Source organism: Eschrichtius robustus, chromosome X (assembly GCF_028021215.1).
Source record: "Eschrichtius robustus isolate mEscRob2 chromosome X, mEscRob2.pri, whole genome shotgun sequence".
NCBI classification, from domain to species: domain Eukaryota; kingdom Metazoa; phylum Chordata; class Mammalia; order Artiodactyla; family Eschrichtiidae; genus Eschrichtius; species Eschrichtius robustus.
This window is the reverse complement of record NC_090845.1, coordinates 100,847,823-100,861,238: the sequence shown is the minus strand read 5'-3', so window position 1 is coordinate 100,861,238 and position 13,416 is coordinate 100,847,823. Positions and strand designations below refer to the sequence as shown.

The following is a 13,416-nucleotide window of genomic DNA, read 5'->3' as shown; positions in this document are numbered from 1 at the left end:
GTGCTTCTAGGGACTTTTATTTTTTTACTTCTGAATTTAAGCCTCTGCTTTTACTGACATCTGAATCTTATTCTCTAATAACTATTTACAAAAGGCATTTTTGTGCGTAGCATACTTTACTAAAGGTTTGAGCAGGTAGAAGAATTTTACATGGCAAGAACACCAAGAAGTTAAAATTAGTTACTTATGTTCTTAACAGCCTTTGGCCACCCTAACACTGAACAGTTTGAGCCACCTACTCCTCAATAACTCAGAATTCCATAACTTCAACTGATTATCTCTCTCTCTTCTTTCTCCTCATGACCCACAAAATCTATTCACTTCTCAAGCAGAGTTTTAATTATTTTTTTATCGTCTTTTTCTAAAACATAGTTTCAGGACCTTATCTTCACATCTAAATAAATAGTTTAGTCTCTCTGCTCCTCCCCATTCAACAGACAGCCACATTTTCTTGTGCAATTCCAGCAATGTCCCTAAGACACAATGGTGAAGGCCATAGTAAATGGATTTGGCTGTACTGGGCACCTGGTCACCAGGGTTGCTTTTAACTATGGCAAAGTGAGTATTACCATTGATGACTGCTTCACTGACTACAACTACAAGGTTTACACATTCTGGTGTGATTCCACCCATGGCAAGTTCAATGGCACAGTCCAGTCTGAGAAGGGGAAGCTTGTCATCAGTGGAAAGCCCACCTCCATTTTCCAGGAGCAATATCCCGCCAATATCAAATGGGGTGCTGCTGGTGCTGAGTATGTTCTGGAGTCCACTGGTGTCCTCACTACCTTGGAGAAGACCGGGCCTCGCATGAAGTGTAGAGCCAAAAGGCTCATCATCTCTGTCCCTTCTGCTGATAGCCCCATGTTTATGATGGGCATGAACCATAAGAAGTACAACTCCCTCAAGATGGTCAGCAATGCCTCCTGCACTACCACCTGCTTGGCACCCCTGGCCAATGTCACTGTGGATGGACTCATGACCACAGTTCATACCGTCACTGCCATCCAGAAGACCACTGATGGGCTCACTGGGAAACTGTACTCTGATGGATGAGGAACTGCCCAGAACATCATCCCTGCTTCTACTGGCACTGCCAAAGGCTTTGGAGCAAGGACATCCCTGAGCTGAATTGGAAATTTGCTGGCATGTCCTTCCATGCCTCCATCCCCAATGTGTTTGACATAGATCTGACGTGAGGCCTGGAGAAACCTGCTAAATATGATATTATCAAGAAGAGGTAAAGCGGGCATTGGAAGGCACCCTAAAGACCACACTGGGCTACACTGAGAACCAAGTTTTCCATTGCAATTTTAGCAGTGACACCCCACTCTTCCCCCCTGGATGCTGGGGCTGGCATTGCCCTTAACAAACACTTTGTCTAGCTGCAGCAAAAGGGTGGGGGGTCTTATGGTCCACATAGTGTCTGAGGAGTGAGAGCCCCTGGATCTCCAGCCCCAGCAAGAGCATGAGAGAGGCCCTCAGCTGCTGGGGAGTCCTTGCTCCAACTTGATCCCCCAACATACTGAGACTATCAAAATCTTTCATCCCAGAACCCCTAAAAAGAACCCCTAAAAAGGGGGAGGGGCTTAGTGAGCCTTACCTTGTCGTGTACCATCAATAGAAAATACACTGTACCCAGCCTAAATAAGCAGTTAACTTTTTCTAAATAAAGACAGTTCCTTTCATAAGAGAAACTCTGTTACCAACTATTGAAGTGATATATTTTCACTCTGCTACATACATTTTGTCTTGTTTACTTTTCATGATAACCCAGTGAACGATGTATTTTATCTCCATTTTATAGATTAGAAAACTAATACTGAATAAAGTTACTTGAAGTTAGAAAATTACAGATCCAAGTATATAATCAAAATCTGATTCCAAAGGCCTGTGCTGTTATGATGTGTGTGTGTATGTGTGTATTTCTATTTATATATCTTACCCTGCTTGATTAGGAAAAATCTCAAAGCCTTAATTTGAAAAAGAAGAAATCACTATCATCTATCTAGAATAGCAGTTAAATATAGAATTGGAACCAATAACCATCAGAATTTTTTCCATCCCTGGAATTTAGTGAAACATTCATGTTTTGTTTGTTTTCTTTGAGTTTCTGTTTCCACATACTACAACTCAGAGGGAGAGAGAAATCACTTGACAAGTATGCTCACAGAATTCTAATCTGTGACTTCTAATTGAAGAGGGGTTATTAACAGTTTCAAGATCTTCTCTAAACATATCCTTCTACAAAAAATAATTACCAGTAAATTTGAATACTACCCTTTAGAAGGTATATAAAGACATAATTCTTTGAATAAAGTTTCCACATGAAAATCATCCAGAGGTTTAGAAATAAGATTCAGTTTTTTCTCTAAATGTAATCGGATGGCTGAGAAAACTGTGATTGCCAATACTGATGTTCAGAGTAGAGAGAACAACTTATCACAATGGATAGAGAGAAAATATGCATTCATAGCCAATACCTATATTTAGCACTGGTGCCTCTCCTGGCTTTTGTAGACATTCAGTAAATGTTTGTTACATTGAGCCAAATCTAGGAAGATAAATATTTCTAATATACATGTTCATATTGCCAAAATGTTGATAAACCACACTTCTATATGTAGAGGAGAAAGACTTAATTCTTTTAAAAGTTCATAGCTAATAAAGAAACTTTTGAGTTTAATATAATTTCTGAATTGAAGCGCACTTAAGGCAGACACCAGTTATTATCAAGGTTGTGGGTATCAAGAATTAAGCCATGACACCTCTAAAAATATGAAAAATATGTAGTTAGGCTAGCTTCATGTCTCTTGTAAAGTTTCAGAACTGAATGTATGAAATGGAGTGGCACTAGTCACAGATGAAAGGAGGTTGTCTTCTTTTCTTTAAGCAGAAAATTTAATGTAGTGTACCACAATTCAGATTAAGATATAGATGATTAACTCCTAAGAATTTTGTTAACATCCTGGTCCCACTCAATACTGTCTGAAATCCTAGAGGGTTAACCTAAGCAGTGATCTCTATACATTAGAACATTGATATCAGAATTTCATTAATAATTCAGAACACAAATAAATTTTCATCTTATTTTCTAGTGATCATTGGCCTTTATCCCATAATCAATTAGCTATTATATTTTCTATAGTTCTATTACTCCCAATAAGGTACCACTACTGTCCGCTTCACATTCTAGATGGGTGAGTTATGTTGATGAAAAACATTTGAACCCTTTATTTATCTAGCAGGACCTGAAGGATTTTTCCCAATTTTCTCCAGATAAAAGGAGTAATAGGCTTATACTATGTCATTTCTTTCTGAGAAGAAAGAGAGGATGTAATCATCAGGGCAAAAGTAATTTTGGATCAGGGACTAGAGGGCATAACGCAAAGCCAGTGAAAATATCTGGCAAGAGAAAGAATTATAAGGTCTTTAAGCAGCTAGAATTAGAGTTATGGCAGACAAGAGGTAGAGATAGAGAGCCTACAGGAGACCAATTAACAATGGCCCTTTTTATTTGGTATCTGGCTAAGGACATAATTCAGTCCACTTTAAGTATGTTGTACATTTAAAATATAAGAAATGAGATACATGTTGTCATCAATTTAAGTATTACTTTAATGAAGGACACGGCCATATGGGGATAAATTTATACAACTGAAATTTCCAGGGTGCTTGATTTTAATAGGTTTTATTAAGTGAATTTCAAAATAAGCATGCCAATGTTTATAAGTACTCATTTCTATGGTCAGATTCATGCCACAATTTTTTCTATATTTTTTCAGTTTTTTCCATATTTTTTTCAGTTTTGAATATTAAATCTTAGCATACGTGAAAATGTTGAGTATTGGCAGAAATTTGTGTTAGATGTTTTTAAAATATGTATAAATTAATCATTATTTTGTAGAAGTTTGTTAGCAATTTAGTGTCTTAAGTAGAGATTTATTTAAAGACAATTCTAACAGCAGTGGGATACCAAGTACAGGGTAGTAGAGGTGGTCCACTCCAGGTGCAGGCACAGAGGGAGTGCTTTGCTTTTGGAGAATTTAAAAACAATGATAAAATTCCTGAAAGTCGTTGCTGTTGTTGTTAATATCACCATGCACCAGCAAGTCTAAACAATGCCATTGATAAAATCTTTCTCCTCATTGGTGCATACTGCTCCCACTCCCCATCCTTTCTTTGGTATGTCATTCTCTAAGAGTAAATGCTAGATATATGTGCAAACCTGCAAGTACTATTTATCCATGTGTAGTCATTCATTCATTCTCTGTGTTGATATGGTTGCCAGGGCAGTGCAGAGTTCCCTTTAAATATCTGCATTAAGAAATCTGTATTAAATAGGCAAGAAAAATAGAGAAAGATATATATACATATATATATATATATAGAGAGAGAGAGAGAGAGAGAGAGAAAGACAGATAGATATTACCTAAGTTTGAAGATTTTATTCCGTTAATGTAAAGGTTATATTCAATAATGTACATACACCTTCAGTAAAGAGCTTGATAAATTTTTACATATATATGTAAGCTGTTTATATATATATAATCTTCACCTAGATCAAGATATAGCACCTTTTTATCATCTAGAAGTTTCTTTCAGGTCTGTCCCAGTCAGTTCCTACCCCTCAGAGGTCATCACTATTCTGACTTCTATCACCATAGACTAATTTTGTCTGACTTGCTCATAGTATAAATTGAATCATACAGTTACAAAAAGAGAAAGAAAGAAAAAAAGAAAGAAAGAAAGAGAGTGAGAGAAAGGGAGGGAGGGAGGGAGTGAAGGTGGGAAGGAGGGAGGGAGGGAGAAGGAAAGAAGGAAAGAAAGAGGGAGGGAGGGAAAAAACTCAGTATTAAGAAATGTTTCATCCATTCTTTTGGGATGAAGTCCCATGATGCTTTTCACTTCTGAAGTGTGTATATCCCATATGTACCTAGAATCTGGCTCTTCTCCAGATTGACCATGACTGAACAAGGCTATCTTCGTGTAACTGGAAACCATTAAAACAGCTGTTATCAAACTAGAGAGAGGCCAAATAAGCAAGCCTTGCTACAATTCTACTGCCATTCTCTTCCTTTAATTCAGTGTAAATAGAAATCCCCAAAGCCTTCATTATTCATTAAAATACCTAAAGGATTATTTTCTCTTCTGCGTTTTATGGAATACCCTGTAAACAAATGGTTTAATGGTCTAATAATTTCAGGAAATGGTTCACAATATATTCTCCTTTTGGGAAATCAAAATGTGCACATTAAAGGCACTGGGAAATCCTGTGAGAAAACTATGTATGTGTGTGTGTGTGTGTGTGTGTGTGTGTGTGTGTGTGTATCCATTTAACCTAGTGTTTGCAAACTTATATATATATATATCCATTTAACCTAGTGTTTGCAAACTTATTAAGGGATTTTTTTTACATGCCAACTTTAAACACCCCATGAAATTAATGTTCTCTAGTAGGAGCTATGGAAAATGCTGGTCTAATTACTTTATTTTCACTTTATTAAAAAGCCATCTATACATTTGATGGACAACTTTGCATCTATAAAAATCACTTTTAATACAGTTGGTGCTTTAAACACTTCTAAGCAAAATTTAATCCATTTTCATTATTGTAAAGCGTATTAGTTACTCATGGGAAGCTTACTTTTAACTAAACTAGAAATACGTGTGAAAGGAGTGTGTATGTTTCAGTGTTTATGTTCATGTCTTTATACGGGACATTAAATAACATTGTGGATATGTCCTCAAGAAAAATACCACAGCAAGTATAGTCATGAATTGCTTTTTATACGATCCTCAGATAAAAACTGAAAGGAAAACATTAAATTCCAATTCAGCGATAGTAATCTACGAGAAGGGAGCTGTTGCATTACACATACACTTAATTTATACAATTAGAGAATAAAGGAGCAATATAAGTTAATTTTCTAGATAACTGTAACTTACATACTGAAGCTCCGAAACCATTTTTCCCTTTTATTTAGTCATCTCTGAAATGAATCTTCTTAGAATTCCACTCATTTAACAAATTACTTTATGCATTTTTCTTGGTGACTTGAGGCACAAAATAATTGGTATAGCAGTGAATATTATTTCCTTTCTTCTGACCAGATGTCCCTTTTAAAAATATGAGGTTCAATGCTTTCATATCAAGTTAATTTTAATTTTTACGCAATCTTAAATTGATGGGCTTCAGTTTCTCCTAAGAAGCCGAGGCCTAGGTCGGCTTCCCTCCCGCCCCCACCCCAGCCCTGAGTGTCTGGTTCTGTTGCAGATAATTGTTGGATGTCTGGGAGGGGAATGGAAAATCATATGGAAGAGGGAGTTGGATAGAATAGTTGTATGATTCCCTTGTAGTGGTTGAAAGCATGTACTTTGGTATTTCTGAGCTCTGATACTGGCTTCTATACTAACTAGTTGTCAACAATTGCAACTTCTCTATCTTGTGAGCCTCAGTTTCCTCATTTGTAATATAGAATAATCATATTTACCTTTGTATAAGTATTAAAGCAGATACTACATATCAGATAAAATTGCAGATTAATACCAGCTTAAGTGTCACAATGAAAGCATACATAAACACAGGGAATCTAGAAGAGCAAGAAATCAAAAGCCAGATGACACACAGGAGTATGAAGGAATATTTTCTGATCAGAACAATGAAAGAATTCTAAAATATAGGTAAGGGTCATCTCTTTATGAGACAGTATAAAGTAATTAAGTGTGCATTTTTTTGAAGTCTGGCAGAATTAAGTTTAAATCCAGAGTTTGAAACTTACTAGGCTGATTACCATGTTCAAGTTATTTATCATAAATCTCTTTTTACTCATCTCTAAATGAGATAATATTAAATTAGCTCATAGTGTTGTTATAAGAAGTGTACGTACGTACACACACACACACACACACACACACACACACACACGCTTTCTCAGTGTCTGGCTATAAAACCCAGTAAGTAGTGCTGAAATGATGATAAGGATGACAACAATAACATAACACCCTCACCTTAGTTCTTGCTACAATGTAAATAGGTAGACGCTCTCCAGTGCTGCTAATCAAACCTGGCTCCACGTATTCTTATCATTGTAGCACTACACAAAATAATATATGATAAATGAACAGGCTCGTCATCCTTATTTTTCTCCAATTTTATGTTATATGAGGAGTCTTGTCATTATAAAGTTGCATTTGTCAAAATCCCTAATAAATACTGTCATCAAGGATTTAGGGCAGAAGATGAAAATAAAAAGTTGAATGTACTATATTTAGCAGATTTGAGTGCTTGGTATTTTCTCAGTTGTGTGCAACCTTGGCTGCAAGTTGTAATTACCTGAGGAGATTTTCAAAATGCCAACACCCAGGCCACACCTGAGTTCAAGTAAATCAGAATTACTGGGGGTGGGGCCAATGATCAGTAGTTTGTAAGCGCCCCCAAATAATTCCAATATGCAGACAAGTTTGAGAACCACTGTTCTAAATCAGTGATTTTCAAATCTGGCTCCGTATTAGAATTGCCTCAGAACACTTAAAATACTTCTAAGAGTTTGTAACAGTAATATCAGCTACCATTTATTGGGGACCTACTATAGGCTAGATAAGGTGCCATAAAGTTTAAATATTTTGCTTATTTATATTTTACAATTTTACAACATGAATTTATGATACTCCTAATCCTCAATACAACCCTTTGAGGTAGGTATAGTTTTCTTTTAGAGACTTTAAATTCCATGTTGGATCTATGTACCTTATTTGCCTTATCTTCAGAACCTAGCATAGTACCTGGTGCAAAATAGACAAATAATAAATATTTGCTGAGTGATTAAGCAAACAGAATTTCATATGAAAAAATTTAAAGAATTTAAGCAATTTGCTTAAAACTACAGAAGCAGGATTTAAAAACATGGCCAGCTGATTCAGGGACCCATGTTTCCATACCCTGCCACACTGCTTTTCTTGAGCAATATCAATTTTTCATGAGAGCAACAGCAGTAATCACATAGGCAAATTTTGAGACTGTCAATGAAATAACTCATCATTTTGTACCTCAAGGCACCCCAAAGTGGTCCTAAAATCCATACCAGATTTTACACTCACCAATGCAGGCATGCACTATGATAAATCCAACTTTACGAGTTTGAGGACACCATAGGATTTCCTCTGTCAAACCCAGCTAAGGCCAATCTTTTTCCTCCATGAAACCATCCTAGAGAAATACTAGACAACTCTAATTTATCGCTTTCTTTGGATTCCTAAAATAATTATCACTTCCATTGTTCATTTTTGCTACACACTACATCCTGTCTTATGTGGCTAAGTTTCATGGAAACATGCTCTGTATATACAGTAGAATTATGAAATCTCTAAAAGCAGGTAACTGTAGCAAATACTGTGTGTCAGATATGATTCTAAGCACTGTATCCTTAGAATAACCACTTGAAGTACAAACTTTTAATATACTCATTTACAAATAAAAAAGTTATATTGAAATATAGCTATCAAAATATCTTTATATTTTTATAATATAGTAATATACTTGCTTCATTTTAACACATTGGATAACAAGATTTAGCATCAGGTCTAAAATGATCATAATTTTGAAATAAGATGAGGTTAAATTTATTTTAATATAATTATTGCAACTTTTATGTGACACGAAATTATCTGTGCTGTCTATTGCTGACAAAGTAGTAAGTATGGCCAATATTACAGTGGTCTGTTGCCCGCTTTCAAAATGAAAAGAAATCTTAGTTTTTAGTTAGAGGATAAGGAAAATAGAGATGTCATTTTCTCTGTCTAAATTTGCATACCATTTGAATTTAATTTAAAAAAACCCAGGATTTGTGGACTCTAAAATAAGATCTCCTGGCCCCAAAATATCGATTAGACATTGAACACAGATACCCAGTAAGGATCTGCTACTTCATATCTTCAAATATTTATGTAGGGAAAATCAAGTTAGAAGATGTGCTTTACTCTTCATTAACTTTAAAATATATTTTGGTTGTACTCACATCAATTATTATTGAATATTTGAGTTAAGGTTTAGAGAACTCCATTGCCTAAGTTAGGCTGTGAAGGCATTCAGAGATACCCTAAAGAGAATTGGCTTTTACATTGAGCAATTTTTCCAAAAATTTCTTCAATGTTCAGGATATTACAAATGAAAAACAAAGAAAAAATAACCAGCTTCTCTTTTTAAACATATCATCATCTATTTAACTAAAAGTTGACATTCTATAATGTACATTTAGATTTCCCATAAAGTACAAGTTCAGGTTACAAAAAATGCAGATTATTTTTTATCTAAGATAGGGCAAGATGCTGTTAAAAACTCAAACCTCAACTGCATCAATGGGACCTTAAGTCAGTAGATGAATTGAAATTGGTTTATTTCTTGTTAATAAGCACCAACAAAATTTTGCACATTATAAACTGCTTGCAGAAAAGGCTTTATTTTGCTTTGGATAAGGTAATTCATGCATGAGATATCCATGCTAATGATATGATTTTCAGCTATATTTAATGAGTATGTTTCTGCTTTTATGCAGTAGTTGTAGTAGAGGTGGTTAGTGGAATAGAGTTACCTCAATTTGCAGGTGTTTACATAGTTCCCCTAGCTTAAGAGAGAAAATATTTTCTTTAGCAAACATAATCAAACAGATTTCTTATTAATATCTTTCAAAACTGTATGCTTAAATGTACTGCTGGTCTCTACTAAAGTTCTGAACCTAAATATCCGAATTTTCACCCTCCCTGACAGTAGCTCCTCCCAACCTGCTTCCCAGTGCATAGATTTTCTTCTCAATTTTTTCCTCCCATTTGGCATTTTTAAAGGGCAACAAGGAAAGTCTAACAGCAAATCAGACCAGGCCTTTCATTTTACAACACCTCCAATTAGTTGAAATGAAATACAACTTTGGAAAATACAAGACATAAACAGGTACAACAAGCTACTACCTAAGAGGCAATAAATTACAACTTCTTTCTGTGGACCACGTCTACCAGTCGTGACTCTGACCCAATGGTCCTGCCAATATGGTTGTACTTTTATTATTAAACATGCATTCTTTTAAAAGGTGCCTTATTCAGGTTCTTCGATAGATTTCTCAAATGGGAGTTTAGTTTACTATAGGAACTTTGGCACAAAGCAGGTATCATGAGGTCATTGATAGCATGAATTGAAGGTAATGTGGGCAAAAAAGGGGAAGTTATTAATACCAGAACAGTATTACTCTCTTCACAATTCTGCCAATTTGCTCTTCAATGTGATGACTTAGCTAGTTACTTGGCAGTATCCTATAGAATTACCTGTTTTTTGGTGCATTCAAAGAACACATCACATTGAGTACTTTGTTATATTTTCATGGTGGTAGTCAATAAAGCCTTTACTTAGAGTCATGACCATCTAGTAGCATCAATTTTATTATATGAAACACACCAGATATGTCAGTCAAACCTTATGGTTTCAAGCTATAAAACTTTGACGTTTTGATTTATAACATAATACATTTGTGCAGGTATAGCTAAATGTAAGTATTTGCTTTTTTCTTTTTAGAAACTAAGCATTGGTATTTTCATAAAATTTTATGTTATTAAGTAGCTTTGTATATACAGAAAAAAAATTGCTCTTCAAGTAGCCTGGAAAAACCATCATTCATAAAATTTAAATTCCCAAAAGATCAGGAATTTTTCAATTCAGATAGTATTTGGAATGATCAAAACATATACAAATTTGAAGAATAAAGTTGACTGTTTGAAAGGCGATTTTTAATTTTTTTCTTCATATAGCTTTCTATCTAGAAATTGTCCAACTGTATCTGTATTATAATTTTGTCTAAAACAAATATTCATGAAATCATCATTAGATGAATTTAAAGTTCTACAATATTGATACAAAGCTTGGATTTATAAGAAAAAATACTTTAGTGGATAAATTATCAGTGAACAAAAAGCAAAATTGTAGAATATTCCTTAACTATTTCCTTAGAATATGGAAAAAAGAATAATTTAAGCAAAGGGCCAGTACCAGTCCTGTGTTCTCTGGGGCCCAGCAATCAGTGACCCTGGGACCCTAACCTGGTCACCAGTAGGACAGCACTAGCCCCAGGACCACCCCCCAGGCCATTCAGACAACTGTGCCAGACCTTGGCCCTGCCTGTCAGCAGGCCTGCAACACACCCAGGATGCCATGGGTCAGGAAGCCAGCCATGCCAGGACCTAACCTCACCCACCAGCTGGTCAGTAGCCACTGCTAGAGACAGGACCTGGAATCAACCAGGCTGGGAGCCAGCTCCACCTACCATTGCACCCACAGTAGTCAGCCCTGCTAAAACAGAAGGGCATACACAGGGGTCAACCTAGAGCATATGGTTCTGGTGACCAGAGAGGAGTGCAGTGCTGGGCCCAACAAGACATTTCCTACATAAGGCTACCTCTCTGAGACTAAGAAATGTAACCAACCTACCTAATATGTAGAAACGAACATAGAAATTTAGGAAAAATGAGGAGACAGAGGAATATGTTTCAAATGAAGGAATAAGACAAAACCTCAGAAATAGAACTAAACAAAGTGGAGGTAAGCAATCTACCCAATAAGGAGTTCAAGGTAATGCTCATAAAGATGCTCAATGAACTTGGGAGAAGAATAGATGAACACAGTGAAAACTGTAACACAGAGAAAAACTAAGAACAACCAACAGAGCGGAAAAATACAACAATTAAAGTGAAAAATACAACAATTCAAGTAAAAAATACACTAGACGAAACCCACAGCAGATTCAATGATACAGAGGAATGGATCAGTGAACTGGATGACAGAGTAATGGAAATCATTCAAACTTAGTGGAAAAAAGAAAAAAAAAATTTAAATGAAGATATTTTATGAGACCTTTGAAACAACATCAAACCTATAAATGTTCGAAATTATAAGGGTCCAAGAAAGAGAAGAGAGAGCAGAAGAGGCAAAGAACTTATTTGAGGAAATAATAGATGAAAACTTCCCTCATCTTGGAAAGAGACATCCACGTTCAGGAAGCACAAAAAGTGCCAAACAAGATGAACCTAAAGAGGTCCACACCAAGATGCATTATAATTAAAATGGAAAAAATTAAAAATAAAACAAGAATCTGAAAAGCAGCAAGGGAAAAGCAACTAGTTACATACAAAAGAACTCCCATAAGACTCTCAGCTGACTTTAGAGCAGAAGATCTGCAGGCTAGAAGGGAGTGACATGATATATTCAAAGTGATGAAAAGGAAAAACCTACAACCAAGAATACTTTAATGGCAAGGCTATTCCAATTTGAAGGACAGAGAGAGTTTTACAGAAAAGAAAAAGCTAAAAGAGTTCAGCACCACTAAACAGACTTTAAAAGAAATGTTAAAGGGACTTCACAAAGCAGAAAAGAACACCATTAGAAAAATGAAAATTATGATGGGAAAAATCTCAATGGTAAATGCAAGTATACAGTATAAACAAGAGATCAATCCTTATAAACCTAGTAGGAAGCTTAAAAGACAAAGGTAGTAAAATAATCTATATCCACAATAAGCAGTAAAACATGATGTCAAAAACATTTAGCATGGGGGGAGTAAAAATGCAGAGGTATCAGAATGAGTTTGAACTTAAGAGATCATCGACTTAAAACAATCATGTATGTGATTATTTATATATGTGTAATGTGTGTGTATATATGTGTGTTTGTGTATTTATTTATTTATTTATGAACCTCATGGTAACCATAAACCAAAAACCTATAATAGACACACATACACACAAAGAGAAAGGAATCCAAACATAACACAAAAGACAGTCATCAAATCAAAAAGGAAAAGAGCAAAAGAAGAAGAAAGGAACAAAAAAGAACTATGTAAACAATCAGAAAAGAATTAACAAAATGGCAATAAGTGCATCCCTATCAATAATTACTTGAAGTGTAAATGGACTAAATGCTCCAATAAAAACACATAGGGTGTCTGAATGGATTAAAAATATAAGACTCATAATATGCTGCCTACAAGAGACTCACTTCAGATTTAAAAAGACACAGACTGAAAGGGGATGAAAAAAGGTGTTCTGTGCAAGTGGAAATAAAAATAAAGCTGAGGTAGAAATACTTATATCAGACAAAAGAGACTTTAAAACAAAGACTGTAACAAGAGACAAAGAAGGACATTACATAATGATAAAGGGGTAATTCCAACAAGAAGATATAACAATTATATATGCACCCAATATAAGAACACCTAAATACATAAAGCAAATATTAGCAGACATAAAGGGAGAAAGCGATAGTAACACAATAATAATAGGGAACTTTAACAGCCCACTTACTTCAATGGACAGATTTCCTGACAGAAAATCAATAAGGAAATATTGGTCTTAAAAGACACATTAGACATTAGACCAGATGGA

At 35.2% G+C, this 13,416-nt stretch overlaps 1 pseudogene; it reads left to right on the top strand.

Moving 5' to 3' along the window:
* The first annotated feature begins 483 nt into the window (after positions 1-483).
* Positions 484-1,382, top strand: LOC137756647 (glyceraldehyde-3-phosphate dehydrogenase pseudogene; annotated as a pseudogene).
* Positions 1,383-13,416: the final 12,034 nt, after the last annotated feature.